This window comes from Triticum urartu, chromosome 6A (genome assembly GCF_056163025.1).
Source record: "Triticum urartu cultivar PI428250 chromosome 6A, HENAU_Tu73, whole genome shotgun sequence".
NCBI lineage: Eukaryota > Viridiplantae > Streptophyta > Magnoliopsida > Poales > Poaceae > Triticum > Triticum urartu.
Window position 1 is genome coordinate 469,559,943 of NC_141878.1, and position 8,047 is coordinate 469,567,989.

At 48.1% G+C, this 8,047-nt stretch overlaps 1 pseudogene; it reads right to left on the reverse strand.

Annotated features, from left to right (window-relative positions):
• Nucleotides 1–858: 858 nt before the first annotated feature.
• On the reverse strand, nucleotides 859–1,812 carry LOC125514120 (brassinosteroid-responsive RING protein 1 pseudogene; annotated as a pseudogene).
• Between the last annotated feature and the right edge of the window lie 6,235 nt (nucleotides 1,813–8,047).

Consider the following 8,047-nt stretch of genomic DNA (forward strand, 5'->3'; position numbering starts at 1 on the left):
CGCTACTGATGTTGTGTGTGTGCTGCCGCGTGTGCGTGCGTATGTGCATGTGTGCTGCTACGCGTGCATGCGTGTGTGCTGTTGCGTGTTTGTGTGTGTGCATTGTGTGCATGCGCTACTGCCTGCACTGATGTTGTTTGTGTGCTATTGTCCCGCACACACACATACAACATGAGGGATAAAATATCTTTTTAGATGTCATTTAAGCTTCAAATGAACGAAGATGTCATAAAAGTCATAAAATTTAGACTCGTTGTTAGACAGGGAAGAAAAAAATATTCAATGACAAATAAGAAAACCAAATCTAAAATAGTGTTAAACAAGGAATAGTTTCACCAATAATTAGCTCACCGTCACTCGTTTCCAAACAAGTCACAGCCCCTTGTGGCATTGTGATTGGTGTCCTTGGCTGAGACTCGTGGAGAAGCCTCGCCGAGTGAAGCAGGAAGGAAGGGGGGCAGCTTCCAGGATTTTCTTGCTTTGTTTATGCACACACGGTGGCGGCTTTCACGATGGGCCACTGCACTGCACCCGTTTACGAATGATCAGCGCAGCTACGTACTCCTACTAGCAGTAGTACTCCACATGAGATAGAAATAATCAGCAGTGCCTGTCCGGCCAAGGCCGGGGCCGCCAGTAACCTATCACTGTCGAGACCGACGCCGCGCATCGACAACACACATATTGTATTCATGCCCTTTACCTGCCAGATAGGTCAAGCACGATCACGCGTCGGCGCGAGCGAATCCGGAAGGTCCGAAGAAGCATCTGCGCGAGCGAGACTTTCCTGGTCTCGCCGCATCCGCAGGCAGATCGTGGCTGCGCGCTAGAAAGGGGAATGGCAAGACGACCCGAATGTGGCAAACACGATATTCATAGCTCGACAGGTTTGCTTTCAATCTGCAAAAAAAGATCCACAGCTCCACGGGCTTGGAAGATGGAATCGGCCTACATAGCTCCTAGGAGTACTCTACTCTTTGCTTAGAATGATCGATCTCCGGCGGTCTTCTCCGTCTCTCCGTGGCGGCGCGGCGCCTATGTACAAGTCAGCGCGCTGGCTTCAGAGCTCACTGGAAGCCGCCCAGGCCGTTGAGCAGCAGCTCGTGCGGGCGCAGCAGGGTCGGGGTGGCCGCCAGCGGCAGCGGGGACGGGTAGGACATGTCGTAGTCGGAGGCGTCCGGGAGGTCGGCCCAGAGCGCGTCGCCGGGCATGAGCGGGGCGCGGCAGAGCGGGCAGGTGCGCTGCCCGTGGCCCATCCAGCGGTCGATGCAGCCGCGGTGGAAGACGTGGCGGCAGTTGGGCAGCCGCCGCACCTCGTGGCAGCCGCCGATGCCGCAGAGGCAGACGGCGCAGTCGCCGTCGCCGCACACGGACGGGGAGGACGCCAGCAGCTCGTCGAACCGCAGCACGGGGAGCGCCTCCTCGACGGCGGCCATCGGCGGCAGCGCGCGGAAGTCGGGCCGCCGGTGCTGCAGCGAGGGCGAGGGCGAGGGCGCCGGTCCGTGGTGCGCGTGCCACTGCGCCTCCTCCGCCGTGGGCACGGGCGCGCTGCCGCCGAGGTCGATGAGGTCGCCCAGGCCGACGGCGTGGAAGGCCCAGAGGAGGAGGCGGTGGAGGTGGCCGAGGAGGAGGAGCGCCTGCAGGAGCAGCCGGGGGAGCAGCAGCTCCGAGTACCCCACGGGGAAGCCCATGGCGTCGATCTTGGCTGGCTCGGGGCGTGCGAGGCGTGCGCGCGTGTCGCGGAGCAGGGCGGAGGCAGGCGAGTCGGGAGAGGCCGGGTGACACACTCACACAGTGGCAGTGGGGCTCTTATATAAAGCGCGGGTCAGCCAGTGAGGGGAGGAGGGAGGTAGGGAGGGAGACGAGTGGGGGAGGGGGAGGGGAATAACGCGGAAAGCTCGACGAGTGTGGGTGTTGCCTCGGGCGGCGGTAGTTGGTTGGGACGTGGGTGTGCGTGTTGGCCCGCCTGAGGCTTGGACGGCGGGCTGATGCGCCACCGGCTGGCCCGGTGAGAACCACGGGTAGGTAGGTCCACACTGTGGCGTGCTGCGTAGCTTTGCTTTCGTTCTCGCCCCGTCCACCCCCGCCTCTTCCGCAGCGGGGTGGTAGTATCATGCATCCTTGGGTAGTAATGTTTTTGGTCAAACTAGTAAATTCGTACATGCAATGCACATTAATATCAAACAATATATTAATTATGTGCAGATATTAGGTGTAGGATATTATTTGCGTGCTATTTAGAAATGATATTTGGTATCATATTAATAGCATGCTAAATGTGTTGAGCGCTCATCATCGAAGCAACCTGAGTCGTTGGATTGACCTGGTTTGATGGCCGTGCTTTGTTTGATCTGCCCATTTGAGTCTTATATTGGTTTATTATAGATATAGATGAATAGCATGACATATCAAGAAAAAAAGGAAAGAGAAGATACTAAATCATATCATGATACTGTATCATAATAAACGAGATATTAGTATTAGTTTACATAAATAATAAAATAAATGAGTACTATGCATTGTGGTAGTATCATATACTTATTACTCATATCATATTGTGGGATACTAACTTATGATACTAGCTATTGGGAGAGGTCTAATTCTTTTGGATCCGCTCCCTGGATTTACTGTTACCAGCGAAGTAGCATGTGACTTTCCAAATGTAGAACTGAGACGTGTCATGAAACGAGCACTTACAGACGTTGTCATGTGGCGTTGACCTACTTATTTTCGAAAACCTGTATATGGTTTTATAGTGCCACATTGGACACGCAAAACTATGAATCTATATCATTTTAGGCTTAATATTTAGTTATTTGTCAAAAAGATTCACCGAAAGCAAGGTGGTAATATTCGATTGACTAACAAAAAGACCGAGTTTAAATGCTACCAAACATCCAGATCATGTTTGGTTACTTGCATCATATTCACGTTTTCGATGAGCCTGGCTCTGTGGAGCCTGGCTAGGGCAAACAACCTTTGGGTTGTGTTCTCCACTTTGTTTGGCAGCTCACATTGCATCAATTTCTACACTGCGTTTTGTTGCCCGTGTTTCGGTATTTTGGACAGGGCTCATGCAGTACGTTGTGTTTAGTTGCAACATCCAACCCAATTTGTGCTGATGAAGTTAATAGTCACACATGAAAAAGATTACACAGTACACTAAATAGGTATAGATCTATTCGTTTACGTGCAATAATTAAGCGAAAAAATTACAACATGGAAGTTCTTTGGAACTACGAGATGAAGCTACTGATCGCTCTATTTTTTAATTCATCTTAAAGCTCATTTGTTGCATAATAACTTCATATATCATGTCCCATTGAACCATTCATACCATTCATATGTCCATTATGCATGATTTCTAGTTTGCACTAGTTTCAACACAAGCATTGCATAGTCTTTAGTTTTAGTTTTTTATTAGTTTTCCTTGTTTTGTTGTGCTTATAGGTTATTTGGAACTCCCATGAACTTATCATGATGAATAGGCCAAGCTTCGAATCAATATGGAATTACAAGCACCAGATAAAGGTCTTTCGTGGAGTTTTTCAAAATGAGATTTATCGACATACCCTAATTGGATATCCAATATAAGGATGTGTTGGGGAACGTAGTAATTTCAAAAAAATTCCTACGCACACGCAAGATCATGGTGATGCATAGCAACGAGAGGGGAGAGTGTCGTCCACGTACCCTCGTAGACCATTAAGCGGAAGCGTTATGACAACGCGGTTGATGTAGTCGTACGTCTTCACGATCGACCGATCCTCAGTACCGAACGTACGGCACCTCCGCGTTCAGCACACGTTCAGCTCGGTGACGTCCCGCGAACTCACGATCCAGTAGAGCTTGAGGAAGAGTTTCATCAGCACGACAGCGTGGTGATGATGTTGATGAAGCTACCGTCGCAGGGCTTCGCCTAAGCACCGCCACAGTATGACCGAGGTGGATTATGATGGAGGGGGGCACCGCACACGGCTGGGAGAGATCAATGATCAACTTGTGTGTTCTAGGGTGCCCCCTGCCCCCGTATATTAAGGAGCAAGGGGGAGGCCGGCCGACCCTGTAGGGCGCGCCGGGACGAGGAGTCCTCCTCCTAGGAGGAGGACTCCCCTTTCCTACTCCTACTAGGAGGAGGAAAGGAAGGGGGAAGGGGAGAAGGAAGGAGAGGGAGGAAAAGGAGGAAAGGGGGGCTGGCCCCCTAGGCCAATTCGGTTTGGGCTAGGGGGGCCGCGTGCCCTGCCTCCTCTCTTCCACCACTTGGCCCATTGAGGCCCAATACTTCTTCCCCGTATTTCCATAACTCCCCGGTACTCCGAAAAATATCCGAATCACTCGGAACCTTTCCGATGTTCGAATATAGTTGTCCAATATATCGATCTTTACGTCTCGACCATTTCGAGCCTCCTCATCATGTCCCCTATCTCATCCGGGACTCCGCACTACCTTCGGCACATCAAAACAGAAAAACTCATAATACCGATCGTCACAGAACTTTAAGCGTGCGGACCCTATGGGTTCGAGAACTATGTAGACATGACCGAGACATGTCTTCGGTCAATAACCAATAGCGGAACATGGATGCTCATATTGGTTCCTACCTATTCTACGAAGATCTTTATCGGTCAAACCGCATAACAACATATGTTGTTCCCTTTGTCATCGGTATGTTACTTGCCTGAGATTCGATCGTCGGTAACCTCATACCTAGTTCAATCTCGTTACCGGCAAGTCTCTTTACTCGTTCTGTAATGCATCATCCCAAAACTAACTCATTAGTCACATTGCTTGCAAGGCTTATATTGATGTGCATTACCGAGAGGGCCTAGAGATACCTCTCCGACAATCGGAGTGACAAATCCTATTTTTGATCTATGCCAACTCAACAAGCACCATTGGAGACACCTGTAGAGCACCTTTATAATCACCCAGTTACGTTGTGATGTTTGGTAGCACACAAAGTGTTCCTCCGGTACTCGGGAGTTTCATAATCTCATAGTCATAGGAACATGTATAAGTCATGAAGAAAACAGTAGCAACAAACTAAACGATCATCGTGCTAAGCTAACGGAATGGGTCAAGTCAATCACATCATTCTCTAATGATGTGATCTCGTTAATCAAATGACAACTCATGTCTATGGCTAGGAAATTTAACCATCTTTGATTCAACGAGCTAGTCAAGTAGAGGCATACTAGTGACACTCTGTTTGTCTATGTATTCACACATGTACTAAGTTTCCGGTTAATACAATTCTAGCATGAATAATAAACATTTATCATGATATAAGGAAATTGAAAGTGCGTTATATCGACTAGAGGGGGGGTGAATAGGCGATTTTTATGAAAGTCTTCAAAACGTGAGAGTTATGAAGACAAACAGCGAAGATTATGCCTTTTACTATGCAGCGGAAGTTAGATTACACTAGGCCAGCCATGGTCATGTATTCAATAGAGTGAAAGCACAATGACAAACAACTGCAGTGTAATAAGGATCAGGTAGGAAGAAGTTATGAAGCCAAATAGTTCATACATACACGTTGTGAAGACAAAAGATAAAGCAAGCATGCAATGGCTTCACAATGTGTAACAGTAAGAAAAGGAAGTGAAGATGGAACCAGTGACTCGTTGAAGACAATGATATGTTGGACCAGTTCCAGTTGCTGTGAAAACTGTACGTCTGGTTGGAGCGGCTAGGTATTTAAACCTTAGGACACACAGTCCCGGACACCCAGTCCTGAACACACAGTCCAGGACACCAAGTCCTCACCGTATTCTCCTTGAGCTAAGGTCACTTAGTCCTCGCCCAATCACTCTGGTAAGTCTTCAAGGTAGACTCCCAAACCTTCACAAACTTCGTTCACTGGCAATCCACAATGTCTCTTGGATGCTCTGAACGCGATGCCTAACCGTCTGGAGGATTCACAGTCCTCAAGTGTAATAAGTCTTCGGATCACACAGACAAGAAGACTCAAGTGATGCGCAATTTGCTCTGGCTCTGGGTGGTTAGGGGTTTTCTCCTCACTAGGAATTTTCTCTCAAAGGCTTCGAGGTGGGTTGCTCTTAAACGACAAAAGCCGTGCACTGAAATCTGAGCAGCCAACCATTTATGGTTGTGGGGGTGGGCTATTTATAGCCACTTGGCAACCCAACCTGATTTGTCCGAAATGACCCTGGGTCACTAAGGAACTGACACGTGTCTCAACGGTCAGATTTCAAACTCTCATGGCAACTTTGCTTGGGCTGCAAGCAAAGCTGACTTATCCGGCTCTGGACAAGATTCGCTCTCATTGTCTTCGCTCGAAGACATAGGTTTTTTGATTTAGGCATCACTTCAGTCATTCTGACTGGTTCTCCTGGACCCCACTTAACAGTACGGTGGTTCCTATGACTCAACACAAAAGAAAAAGAACTATGAAAGATCTAAGTCTTCGAGCTCCATAGGCTTCATAACGTGTCTTCTTTTGTCATAGTCTTCAATGTGAATATCTTCATATACCACCTTTGTCTTCAATGTCTTCATACATTTTTAGGGGTCATCTCTGGTAGTAAAGCCGAATCAATGAGGGACCTCTACCTGTGTTTTCCTGCAATTCTCACAAACACATTAGTCCCTCAACTAGGTTTGTCGTCAATACTCCAAAACCAACTAGGGGTGGCACTAGATGAACTTACAATCTCCCCCTTTTTGGTGATTGATGACAAACTAGTTGAAGTTTTCAACGGGGAATATAATGTGTGAAGTTTGTAAAGGATAGGGAATTGTCTTCATAAGTTGCAAAGGCTCCCCCTGAAGATGTGCATATAAGTTAATTTGCTTTTGGAATGCAAATGCACATGGCAGGTTGTACTTGTGGAGATCCACTTCAGCTTATGATGACAATCCACTATGCATGTGAAAGTATATGAAGATAATGACATGCATAATGGAAAATGGACGTCTGCAGAATGAGATAAGTGCGGAATTTATCGTCGCACATGCGGAATTTATCTTCGCAAACAGAGTGGCAAACGAGTAGCAGACGACCATCGAGTCTTAGTGTTACAACTCAAAGAACCGAATGAAGCAAAAACGAGAGTTGTAAGCACGAAGCAAACTGTAGCAAAAAAATATAGCACCCACCCATATGGACCTGCTTGAAGACTATCAACCCATACGCTTCTCCCCCTTTTGTCAGCAAGGACTAAAAAGGTTCGAAGACATAGAGTGTCTACTCGTTTCCAGGAGCAGCAGGGTCGTTGGAGGTGTTTGGCGGTGCAGACGAGCTTGGAGGTGCTGAAGCAGGTGGCGGTGATGTAGCATCGTCGTCTTCATCAATGATCCTTGCAGTAACTGTGGCAGCAGATGAAGAAAACTCAGAGTCTTCAAGTGATGGTGTGTTGCGCATCACCGCCCTTCTGGGAGGTGTGGTGTCAAACTTGAAACGCTTTGTGAAGCCATCCTCTTCAAGTTCAGCTTCAGTACATATCATGGAGAGCCCTTTCCATGTACGATGGCAGGTTTCGTGTGTAACGAAGGCATTCTTGGTGGCAAGGTTTCGAAGACGATTGACATCCACCAAGAGGCTCTTCATCTGACGTTTTAGCCAGTCGTGATGCCTATCTTGCTTTTGGTGAAGGGCCACAAGAAGCTCTCGGTCAGTGAGGACACGAGCACGCTTCTTGGGTCTTGGAGCATTTGTGCTGTCTGTGGCTTCAGTAGATGCTGGTGCACGTGTAGTGCCAGCCAACGGATATACCCTGGATATGGCTTCAACACCTTCAACATTCTGCGTGAAGCTCTGGTGTTCTGCATTCTGAAGACTTATCGGTTTCTTGGCAGGCTCAGGGTGTATTGCTTCAGCAGAGATATCCACATCTGGCAAGAAGATCCGATGGTTTTGGGCAGAGGGCTGATACGAGATCGTAGAGTGCAGTTTGATTAGCCTCATCACCCAAGGAGCATAGAACTTCAAACCAAATAATTCCGAGCCTGACGCTGCAAGTTGGCGTATGAAGAGATCCTGTGCGTTGAAGCATTTGCCATGCAGGATATAGAATATGAGAGT